Source organism: Engraulis encrasicolus, chromosome 8 (genome assembly GCF_034702125.1).
Source record: "Engraulis encrasicolus isolate BLACKSEA-1 chromosome 8, IST_EnEncr_1.0, whole genome shotgun sequence".
Classification (NCBI taxonomy): domain Eukaryota; kingdom Metazoa; phylum Chordata; class Actinopteri; order Clupeiformes; family Engraulidae; genus Engraulis; species Engraulis encrasicolus.
This window is the reverse complement of record NC_085864.1, coordinates 44,546,191-44,558,690: the sequence shown is the minus strand read 5'-3', so window position 1 is coordinate 44,558,690 and position 12,500 is coordinate 44,546,191.

The window sequence follows — 12,500 nt, the reverse complement described above, 5'->3', positions numbered from 1 at the left end:
ATATGGCAGAGTGTACGCATGAGAGAGTGGAGTGGGGCGGATGGAATGGATTGGAATGGAATGGAGAAATATGTACTGAAGAGGATATTAACAGAATAAATTGGAGCTGAGCGTACAGTGTAGGCTATAGCGCAGAGAGGAGGCTGTTAGGTACCGGATAGGGCAGTGGTGCTCAAACTGTGGTACGTGTACCACTGGTGGTACTTCAGACATCTCTGGTGGTACTTGGAATAATTTTTTTTGTGTGCATTGATGTGAAGGCTGATCAAGTTGTTGCAGTTAAAAATGTCTTAGTGATCCTCAGTGGTTGTTAACAGAAGGAACCACCACAATTCATCACATTGGGAATGAATGAACATTATTAATGTCTCCGTGTTGACTGGCAAAAAGAGAATAGGGAAGGCCTTTACTGCGATATTCTAATGTTGGTGATACTTGGGGAGTTCAATATTTTCTCAGGTGGTACTTCACTCAAAAAGTTTGAGAATCACTGGGATAGGGGGATATTATTAGGCTTGATGACATAACATAGGAAAGCATGGGAAAGGCTCTTGCTTTTGCTGTGATTAGGAAAAATCTTAAATACTAACTCCAGCTGCCCATATGGTGTGATAAACTTTAATTTATTAAAAAGTGGCTTTTGTAACATTTTGGAAAATAACTCATATCTTACGTAACTTCATAAAGATAGAGTGGCAGTAGTTGAACGAAAATGCACCTACGGTTAGAGACAGAGGAAGTGGACCCCGTTACGAGCTCGCTAGGGTAGCATTGTGTGGCTGGATGACATTTCAGGTGGCAGATATATAGATAGAGAGAGGTGTGGTGGGTAAAGATGGCCTGACGCCTGATGTAATGAACCCTTTAGCAGTTGCAGCCCTGGGTGGGTGAGTGGGTGGGTGAGTGACTGAGTGAGTGAGCGAGAGAGAGAGAGAGCCAGCCTCCCTGTCCATAATAAGAGGAAGATGAAGTGCAGCGTTTGGTTTTGAGCTCCCCCACCGCTACGCACGCACGCACGCACGCACATACGCACGCACGCACACACGCACGCACGCATACACTGGTGCACACACTGGTGCACGCACGCACGCATGCATACACTGGTGCACACACACACACACACACACACACACACACACACACACACACACACACACACACACACACACACACACACACACACACACACACACACACACACACACACACACACACACACACACACACACACACACACACAGACACACACACACACACGACTGCGGGAGGATTGGTGCCATCAATCAGCAGTAGTTCTCCTCCTCCTCCTCCTTCATCCCTCTCTTATTATTCAAACCCCCCCCCCCCCCCCTCTTCTTCTTCTACAGGGAGGATATGGCCCATCTATTAGCTGGGGACCAGCAGTAGTTCTCCTCCTTCTCCTCCTCCTCCTCCTCCTCCTTCTCACCCTCGTCTTCATCATCATCATCGTATTCTTCCTCTTTCTCCCCCTCCTTCTCTTCTTCTATAAGGAGGATATGGTCCATGAATCAGTTAGGGAGGGACCAGTTCTCCTCTTTTTCTTCCTCGTCTTTCTCGTCTTGCTTCTCCTCCTCCTCCTCCTCCTCGCCATCATCCTCTTATTCTTCCACTTTCTCTGCCTGCTCTTCTCCCTCTGTTGGGGGACATGGGCCATCAATTTACGGGTGACCAGCAGCAGTTCTCCTCTTCCTCCTCCTCCTCCTCCTCCTCCGCCTCCGCCTCCGCCTCCGCCTCCGCCTCCTCCTCCGCCTCCATTCTTCCTGCTTCCAATTCTCTTCGTCCTCCTTCTCTTCTTCTTTTCCTCTGCATCCTCCTCTTCCTCCTGCTGCTGTGACAGGGCTACACTGACATGCCTCATGAGATAACAAGCCTTATATATATTAGGCTCGTCATGTCATACCCATGGATGAGCTATGCATACCACAGTCTGTAAAGGTGGAAACATGTGCGCGCGCGCCGCATACACTGGTGCACACACACAGACACACACACACACACAGACATACACAGACACAGACACACACACACACACACACACACACACACACACACACACACACACACACACACACACACACACACACACACACACACACACACGCGCGCGCGCGCGCGCACACACACACACACACACAGTCGCTCTCTCACCTCTCTCTCTCTCTCTCTCTCTCTCTCTCTCTCTCTCTCTCTCTCTCTCTACTCTCTCTGTCCTCCTATTTTCTCTCCTCTTGCTGTGATGGTGTGACTGCACTGACATGTATCAGGAGATAACCAGTCATAGCTCATATTAAACTTGTCATTCCCATGCACGCCCTAAACATATGGCTGTTTCTCATAACGCTGTGTGCAATTTCCTCTCCTCATATAACGAGAGTTCAATATATCGTCAGACTCCTACCCCCCCCCCCCCCCCCCACTGTTTTGTACAGGTAATTGGTGTTAGGGGGCGGGAGCACACCCGATATACACTGAGAAAAAGTTGCCCAATTGCCTGTCAATTTATTTTGTGTTAGGCTACATAAACACTTTCAGCACCAATTATCTACAAGAAAATCGTATCGACACCACGTATCCAGGGCATGTGCACCCGTTATGTAATGTAATAAATATATTTGGTGCTCACAATTTTTATGGTCCGTTTTATGATCCAAGATGCTGCAGTGCTGCAGCAAAATGTTTTTTCACGGCACATAGCGACGTATACTTGTGGTGAGGGGACTGTGCCATCTCCATGGATATGTAGGAGAAGCATTTTATATCCCTCCGCAAGTTTCGCCATTACCGTTTTCCTTTTATTCAAGACCCATTTCCCCATCTCCGTCTCTCCATTCTAAATCATTAACCTTGAGTGGAGTGCAGCTTTGGCACTTTGCCCATATAATTTTGCAATTTTATTCTACTTAGTTTCTCTTTCTCCACTTTCGAATCCATGCTCTCTCTCAATCCCCTGCCATTTTCTCTTTTTCTTTTACTTCTTATCGCTCTCTCTATCTTTCTCTCTCTTGCTATCTTTCTCTCTCTCTCTCTCTCTCTCTCTCTCTCTCTCTCTCTCTCTCTCTCTCTCCATCAGTCACTGTTTGTCTGCCACATGCTCTCTCCATCCCCCTCTCTCTTTTCTTTTCGTTCTCTCCCTCTTCTCTTGTTCTCTTTCTTTTTTTCCATCACTTGCTGTTTGTTGTGCCTGTGTCTTCTCTGCTTTCAAGTTCACTCTCTTCTTTCTCTTTATCTGTCTCTTTCTCTTTCTCTTTCTCTTTCATCTGCTCTTCTCTTTCTCTTTCATTCTTCCCTGCCATCTGTGTTTTTGCATATGCTCATACTTCCCCATTCTCCACTGACAGGAAGAGACAATGGAGCATGACAAGAAGTGAAATGGGACGTGTCTCTGAAAGAAATGGCCCACACGCCAAAGACTTCTGGCTGCAGTCTTGCGAATGCACTGCACTGACACAAATTGTATAAACATATATGAATGGTTTCCATGCTTCCTTCTTTAGGTTATCATAGGCATAACGCAAAATTATTTTCCTATGCACGAGCAAAACACATTAAAACAAGACCCTGTTCACACAGTATGTGGATATACTTGTAAACACATGCATTTGGTCCTCTTGTACACCCATAAACATATTTTTGTGTCACAAAACCCTAAATATATGTATTTTTAAAACAGGAGTTTTCGCAAACGCACCTGTCACAATGGCGATCCACATGCAGAGTAAATAGGATCAACATAGTAAATGGCCAAAAAATATCTGTTTTTAAAATATCTGCAATTGTGTGAGCAAGACCTAAGATGCCATACGGTACATGTGTCTTCTTCAACTCGGTCTAGAATAACCCGTGTGAAAGTCGATTCAAAGGGCCTGTCACTGAGAGAGAGAGAGCCAGTGAGAAGCTATTGATGATATATTTAATATGATATTGCCATGCCAAATCTGAAATCCTCCATGGGATCCAGGATTTCTTGCAGCATTTCTGTCCCTGGGCATTTCCTCCCTTATATATTCAGTATGTCACGAGCAGGGCTAAGAGTCACAGTCACATATGCATAATAAATGCACATGCCATGGCACTCTCAATTAAAGATTGCATTTTTCTCATATGGCCCCCTTATAGCGTACTTGATCTTCTGGTAACTCGGTCACATTTCCCCACCACTGCTGTTCCCCTGATCATTGCCCGGCCAGCCTGCATAACTGTGTCCCTATCCGGGGCAGAGGCTAACAGTCACAGTGTAGCGAAGGGGAGTAGAGTTGCCCAGCTGGGACTTGAACCCAGACCTTCTGGGGTAGTAAACCGGGGCTCTGACCGCTACACCAAAGAGCCAGGCTCGTTAGCATGTTAGTCAGAACACACCCACAACCCTAGTGATGGTCACTCCATCACACTGCCTTCCCCTTCGGGAAGCGCCCCTGTGTGCTTCACACACTCATGGTGTCCCTCACGCAACTGCCCATAATGCTTTTCCCATCCAGTGTGCCCCGTCATCAATGCTTCACCCATCACTGGGGTCACCAATCGGAATTACGGCTCACACACAATGGGTATGCTTCCGATGACCTCACTGTATACCATCCCACTTCTGACACCATTTGTAGCGAAGGGGAGTAGAGATGCCCAGCTGGGACTTGAACCCAGACCTTCTGGGGTAGTAAACCGGGGCTCTGACCGCTACACCAAAGAGCCAGGCTCGTTGGCATGTTAGTCAGAACACACCCACAACCCTAGTGATGGTCACTCCATCACACACAGCCCTATGCATATGCACAGCCCTGTCATGGGCAGTCATGGGTAAGTGGATAGGGCCGATACGTACTGTTAAAGAAAGAAAAATCAAGATAAAGAAAGAAAAATCTGAAGAGTGCTGTCCTTCGCTTCATTCTCTTATCTATATTTTACGTATGTGGGATTCAGCACCCAGTTAGTAACTGTGTTAATCAGATGATAGTCTGAGCGCGTTTCCTCCACAAGTGGTTAGGGCGTCAGACTTGTAGCCCAAAGGTTGCCGGTGCAATTACATATTTGATTTTTCTTACGTGCTTCTCTCATATTTGGTGTTCTGGTAACGCTGTCCTATTTGCTCACCACTATGATCCCCCTGCCCTGACTATTGCCTGACCTGTATCTCTGTCTCCATCCCTGGCAGGGACTAAGAGTCACAGCCCTGTGCATAACCAATTCACATATACCAGGGGGGCGGGGAACCGTCTTATCCGGCCCCCAATGTCATTTTAATGATATGCAGTTTCATATGAAATACCGTATGCCAACTTTTTTTGTAAAGAAATCTTAGAAATTACATTTGCAATACAATTGGACCTGGGTGGAGTGGAGGTGGGGTCTGTTGTAAAGGTGGCCTTCTTCAATGTAGGCTTAAAGTGTTGGGGGAAATCCTAGTTTGTGTTCATAGTAAGGCCTTGGACCTGGGAGGAGTGGAGGTGGGGTCTGTTGTAAAGGTGGCCTTCTTCAATGTAGGCTTAAAGTGTTGGGGGAAATCCTAGTTTGTGTTCATAGTAAGGCCCTTGGAGGACCCCTGGCATATACAGTATTCCCTCCCTTTCTCAGGTAGCTCTTTGAGTGCCATGGACTTGAAAACGAGTCTTTTCAGAATGTGTGGCACTGTGCCAAAGACTTGATATCAAGTCATTTGCGTTTTTTTATGGTTGATGGTTATGGTTGATCTGGTATGTTTGTTGTTCACATGGACAAAGAACTCAATTTTTTATTGCTCTTGAAAAAACACTCAAATGTTGAAAAAAAGCCTGGCAACCCCCCGGTCTGAATTTGAAAATGGCTGGCACTCAATGAGTTAAAGAGTTCATATTGGTCATGGGCCCCCCTTATACTTGGTGTTCTGGTACCTCTGTCCCATTTCCCCATCACTACAATCCCTCTGAGCATGGCTTTGCCTGGCTTGTACAGTACATCTGTATCTGTGTCACTCGCAGAGGTCTAAGAGCCACAGCTTTCCTGTGCTGCTGCCGTGCTGCTGTGCTGTGCTGTGTGTGGTGACTCATGCTGGGTGGGTGAAGCACATTAGCCCCGACGCCGTCTCTCTTCCTAATGCTGCGCAGCCACTCTTAATCGCATCAGCTCAATTAAATCATCCGCTACGTCCTTAGATGGCGCGGGGAAGTGTTGTTGTGTGTCCACGCAGACACAGACACAGACACAGAGACAGACACACACAAAACGCAGCTTCTTCCCTTTTGTTGTTCTTGATATGTTTCCCAGGCCATGCAGGTCATGTCCTTGCTCAACGAACAGAAGAGATTCATGGCACTTAAGTGAATTAGATGACAGATGGAAAAAAAAAACTTTCAAATCAGACAATGGGTGTCGTGTCACAGTGCCTCCATGGCTGTCTGAGGCTGCTGTGTAGCTTGAAGTGGCAACACTCTGAACAACACTGTGCAGTGTTCATGTCAACCTTACAAGAAGCACGTTTTTTGGGGGACAAGAAAAATTCAAAATTGACTCTGCCACCCTGGGTGGTATGGCATTGAGCACTAAGCAGCACCCACACCCAGGGTGTGCCTCTGATGCCTTCACAGCAAGTCTCACCATATCCCACTTCTGACACCATTTGTTTCAAAGCGGGGATTGAGAGTCTGGCTCTTCTTTTTGTAGTGGTTACACATTTCCTCGGATCTAAGCCATCTTCTGTTAACATGGTTAACATGCCCCAAACACCTTTACCCTATAGGAGCACCATTCTGACCTACAAAGCAAAAAGCACGCAGAACTTTGAGTATTAAGAGTTTAAAAAAATCCTGTCGTCTTAGTTTGATATATGGTACTGTATATGCCATCAGAAGGACAATAACTCATTGTAAACAACAATGCAGTTATTGCCTTTTTGCTTTGTAGGGTGGGAATGTAGTGCACTGTAATGGCTTGGTACATCAGCTGTATACGTAAGTCATATTGACAAAACACCAGTTTCATTTCACTTCAAAAACTAAGTGGGTCGGCCTGCAGGTGAGGTTCACACAGGTCACAATTCCCGCCAAACAGTAAATCCCTTGGCTCTGAGTGACAGTGTGAGCCCATGTCACCACGTCACCGTGAGTCGAACCGTGCGAGATGTCTCACTTTGCTTGTCAGCCGCGTTCCAACCCCTCCGTGTCTGTCTAATTTACTGCCGTCGCCTACCAGAGCAGGGCTAATCCAAAGGCTAGACCGGATCACCTGGGGGGCGCTTCGGTGCACACAAAAGGTTACGGCAGCCAGAGCTGCTGACAGCTTTGACTGGGCCCTGGGACAAATTCATTTGAGAGGGCTCAATACATACCAACGAGGACCCAATACACTGGGCCCGCGGACAAATGGCATGATGACCCGTCCCCCCCACCTGTCAGCTTCCCTGATGGAAGTCATCCAAGGTGTTTGAGGAAAAAAAATGTTGTGTTTGTGGAGTGAAGAAGAATTATTCTTGTTTTCCAAACCCCTGAGGGCTAAAGCACACCGTCTGCCTTTTGTGCAGGGAACATTTTTGACATGCTTTTGCACAGCAACAGGTTTTCTAATGGCGTACTATATGTGGTGTCTCGTTCTCTCTCCTCTGTTCTCTGTCTCTTGTCATCCTCTCTTCTCTATCTCTACCTCCTTCCTCTGCCACTATACGCGCCTCATCCCACTATCCATCCATTCAATTCCACACAGACCCGTCTGGGGGTCCTCGCTCAATTAAATCAATTATGGCTCTGCAGTAAAGGGCTCGGACTCGGGCTGTCTCTCTCCCCCAGCCACCCATCAGTGTTGCCAGATTGGGCGGTTAGCCACCCAATTGGGCTGCTTGGGATGGCCGTCTGCAGGTAAAAACGGGAAAAATTGGTCATTTGGCGTTTTTTTCTGCAGTTTTAGGACCATAGAAATCAATGCAATTTGTTGAAATTGGGCGTAATTTAGTGCATTTTGGCGTTTTTTGAGAACCTTTTGGGCGGGATTTGATCAGACACATCTGGCAACACTGCCGCCCACTCCCTACCGCAGCCAGAGGGCGAGATGGAGAGGCCCTCCCCAATTACACCAGCAGACGGGTTCAACAAGACACTCAGACAGATAATGCATCATGATGGCCGCTAAATGGTCAACACAACAGACCCACAGCATCGTGTTTTTGGCTTTCATTTTAAAAACGCACATACAAAACATAAAAACAAAAACACTTTCTAGCATCTGAAGGATCAGTGCTGTTTAAAAGCAGGAACGGGTCGGTACAGGGTGGTGTATTGTGGTGGAGGCAGAGTGCGGGCTGGAGGGGTACTGTGGATGGAGCACCTGTGCTATAAAAATAAATAGAACAGAACTATTACGCCCTGCCAGGAGGTCCATTTTGGTAAATTGGTTTTGGGCAAATGGGGGAAGGATCAAATCAGGCCCACTCCCATGGCCATTTCCCAAATCCTACTACTGCACTCCGTCTCTCTCTTCCCACAGTCATTTCCTATAACACCCCCTCACCCTGATTTCATGGTCTCTTATCTCGATATTCATCACTTATTAAGGCATTTGAAATGAGGTTACACCACGCTCATGACTACAAGGTGCCAGACATGAACAAAAAACTGTGAAAATTCCCACTTGTGTGCTGAGGAAGGTCCTTGAGACCAAAAGCAATTACAAAAGAACAAAAACAAAAGGGATTTAAGTGTGTGGACAGTTTTGCTTCAATTTTCAATACAAATCCAAAATAAATACATTGGATTATTATGCCTTCATATAGGCCTAAGTGAAAATTGCACACTTAAATCCTTTTTTTTTTTTTTTTTATCAGGAGGTGTTGTTTTGGGGGGTACTTGATTCACAGATGCTGTTTGTGTGGGAAAATGAAACTTCAGCTCAGCCCCACAAGCTAATAAAGCCAGCCTTTGGCAGACACCACTTGGTCTGCTGAGAAAATTACACTGCAGCCTCAGTGCTCGTGATCCCTCTTAATGCCACTGTTCTGTTGCTGTGCATCTCTTCCACCATCGTCTCCCCTCGCTCTCCTCTCCAATCCCACTACAATCCACGCTGGCGTCTCTGGGGCTGAGCTTCACTAAGATTGTCTTCTGTCTCTCTCTTGTTCTTTTTTTTATTGTTTGTTTATTTTCGTAGTACCCTGAACCCTTGTCAAGGCACACTAACACGCGCAAATATGCACACACACAGGCACGCAGGCAGGCAGTCAGGCAGTCAGGCATGCACGCACACACGCGCGCACACACACGCACGCACACACACGCACACACACACACACACACACACACACACACACACACACACGCACACACGCACACACACACACACACACACACACACACACACACACACACACACACACACACACACACACAAACAAACAAGCAAATGCAGAAACATCCATCAGCTTTATTCCCACAGAGCTGCCTGGAGAGCTCTGGCAGGCTGAAGTTATACTGCCTTATTACCGCCAGCTTCGCACACAGACTGGCTATCAATCTTTACCAAGGTAATGCAATGCAATGCACGCCGCATTTCGCTCTGTTAGTTCAACACTTCGAGAAGTAGGTCCAAATGCACTCCGAGAATGTTATGTAAAGTTGGTAATATAGGAGTGTTAAATTTTTACTATAGAAGTGTTGAATTTTCTTAAGAGAGTTTGGAAAAGTACACTTCATTTAGAGTTGTATAGAGTCCAAGTGTTGAATGAGCACTGCAGGGGAAAGTGGAAGTGATGACCGGATGCAAGGTGTGGCCGAAAGCATCGCTGCAGGTCTTTCTGGCTTCCACAGTGCTGAAGTGTGGACTGCCCACTCCTGCATAAACACAAAGTCTACTGTATATACAATACAATGCACAGCACATATTGCAGTATTAATTCAACACTTGAAGGAGTAGGACCAAATGCATGTATTGAAGAGTGTTAAATGTAAAGTAGAGAGTAGGCAAAATGCACTCTGTCAATGTGTTAAGTTAAAGTAAGAGTAAAAAATGCATTTTGTCCTACCCTCTAATGACACTCTTTGATTATGTGTATTTTGTTCTCCTCTCTTAAAAACCCCAACCCCAGTTATAACCTCATTGCCACCCAAATGGTAATGACCAAGTCTTAATCAGTTATTTAAGACAGAGACGGTCTTATACGAGACGAATCACTCATGAAACCTTCCATAGGAATGAACGAGAGCATTTGGCTACGCGAATATGGCGTTTGCCGGTGTCACTCCCACCTGTCCGGTAACGAGAGCCAATTGTTTGCTGAGCTGCGCTGTCACTTATCCAATAGTCTCGACGCCTCGACGCAAGTGCAAACGTAAACCTTTACGACTGCTCGTACCTAATCGGTTTGTTTGCTGTGGTTTGTTTGCAGTCCGTGGAAACTTCATTGTGAATTGGGCAGAGAGCGCAACTCGACCATTAATCACCTTTCTGCGCCCATCCAAAATGCACAAGACAAAGGGACAGATATAGCCTAATCACGGAAACAAAAACGGACGTGTGCATACATGTGCACACCCGTTGTGTTTTTTCTTATGGTTGAAAACAAATAAGTAAGAAAAAGCAAAACGGGAGCAAGTCTGCAAGACATTCAACTTTGATCAGTTTAGCTTTTTTTTCTTATATTTTTCACCGTTGGTCATAGCTATTATCAGTTTAGGCAGCAACACAGTTTAAAACACCAATTTTGAGGCAGGCTAGCCTACATCATTAATTTATTCAATAGCCTATTTTTTTTTATTATTATTAGGCCTACTGATGAGCAGGGACGACCATTGTGCTTACTGCTTTGGCTATCAGAAAATAAATCCAGTGTCTTTTCTGTACGATGACCGGAGAATGGATGCCCGTTTGACAGCCGACCGGAAGAGGTGAAGTCCACGCAACTTGCTCCCACCTGCCGCAAAACAGAACGTTGTCGTGGAATGTGGCGCATGCGCAGATCAAAAATAGCATAAAGAAAAACGCTGTTTTAAAGTGTTACTTTCATGTTTCGGTCATTCTAAGACTGCCACTAAAACCAGTTTTTCATTGTGATTCCAACCATATGAGTTGTGTATCGCTGTGTTGTCCCACTGTCACACAACATTATTTCCCCCATTCATTCTTATATACCCCATCACTGACTAATCTCAAATAGTCAGTTTGAGGCGTAGCCAAGATGGCCGCCGAGTGATGGGACTTATGGGAACAGACTTTGTTTAAGACTCTCTGCATTGTCAGCCAACTCTCCAAGTGTTGAAACCAGGGGGTCAGGATTTGGCTGATTAGCTTCGCCGATTAGCAAGGCACTTCCTCGTCGCAATTCCGCCACCACTTCGCTCAAAGAGGGTGGACGCGATTGGTGTGCGCGAGTTTAGTGTTGGGCACACTGCATCCAATGCCCGTCTTCCATATATCTTTCTGGTCAATCGTAAGTCAGTCATTAACGTGTCACGTAATTGGCTGAGTAAACTGGTGGCGGAAACGACTCCATCTTTGAAGCTGAAAAATTCGTTCAATTTTGGCTGAATTCACTAGCCTAGCATTTCCCATTGAAATGACTGGAGGCGGGACTTATTCACTCTCTCCAGTTCTTATATACCTCCATGGTTGAAACGGCACTGCTATTTTTACTGTTACCAGTTTATCACCTCATTGCCACCTAAATGGTAATGACCAAGTCTTAATCAGTTATTTAAAGTGAAAAAGTGAAAGTGAAAGTGAAAAGTGAAAGCCCATTGGGAAACTCCAACTCCCATTGTCATTGTGACACAGCACTCCACAACACACAAGTGAACACTGCACACTGCACACAACGAAATTGCATTTATGCCTCACCCGTGCAAGGGGGCAGCCCTCAGTAGTGCCCCATGGGGAGCAGTGCGGTGGGACAGTACCATGTTCAGGGTACCTCAGTCATGGAGGAGGATGGGGGAGAGCACTGGTTAATTACTCCTGGCGGGTTGGGAGTCGAACCGGCAACCTCTGGGATGCAAGTCTGACGACCTAACCGCTCACCCATGACTGCCCATAAAGGGACACTGTGTGAGATGTTTAGTTGTTTATTTCCAGAATTAATGCTGCCCATTCACTAATGTTTCCTTTTTCATGAATACTTACCACCAGCATCACATTCTAAGTATTCATTATGACTGGAAAATTGCACTTTTCATACATGAAAAGGGGGATCTTCTCCATGGTCCACCATTTTGAATTTCCAAAAATAGCCATTTTTAGCTGCAAAAATGACTGTACTTGGACCATACTAGAAAATATTTGTTTATTACTTAGTAAACTTTCATGTAAAGATCAAATTTGGCAATAGGCAGCCCAGTTTCAATGAGCAGCATAGTTGCAGTACCTTTTTGGACCATTTCCTGCACAGTGTCCCTTTACTAAGACTCTCTGCATTGTCAGCCAACTCTCCAAGTGTTGAATGAGCACTACTGAATGTACTGTGTGCAAGGGAAAGTGGAAGTGATGACCACTGGCTTTGTGCAAGGTGTGGCCGAAAGCATCTCTGCAGGCCTTTC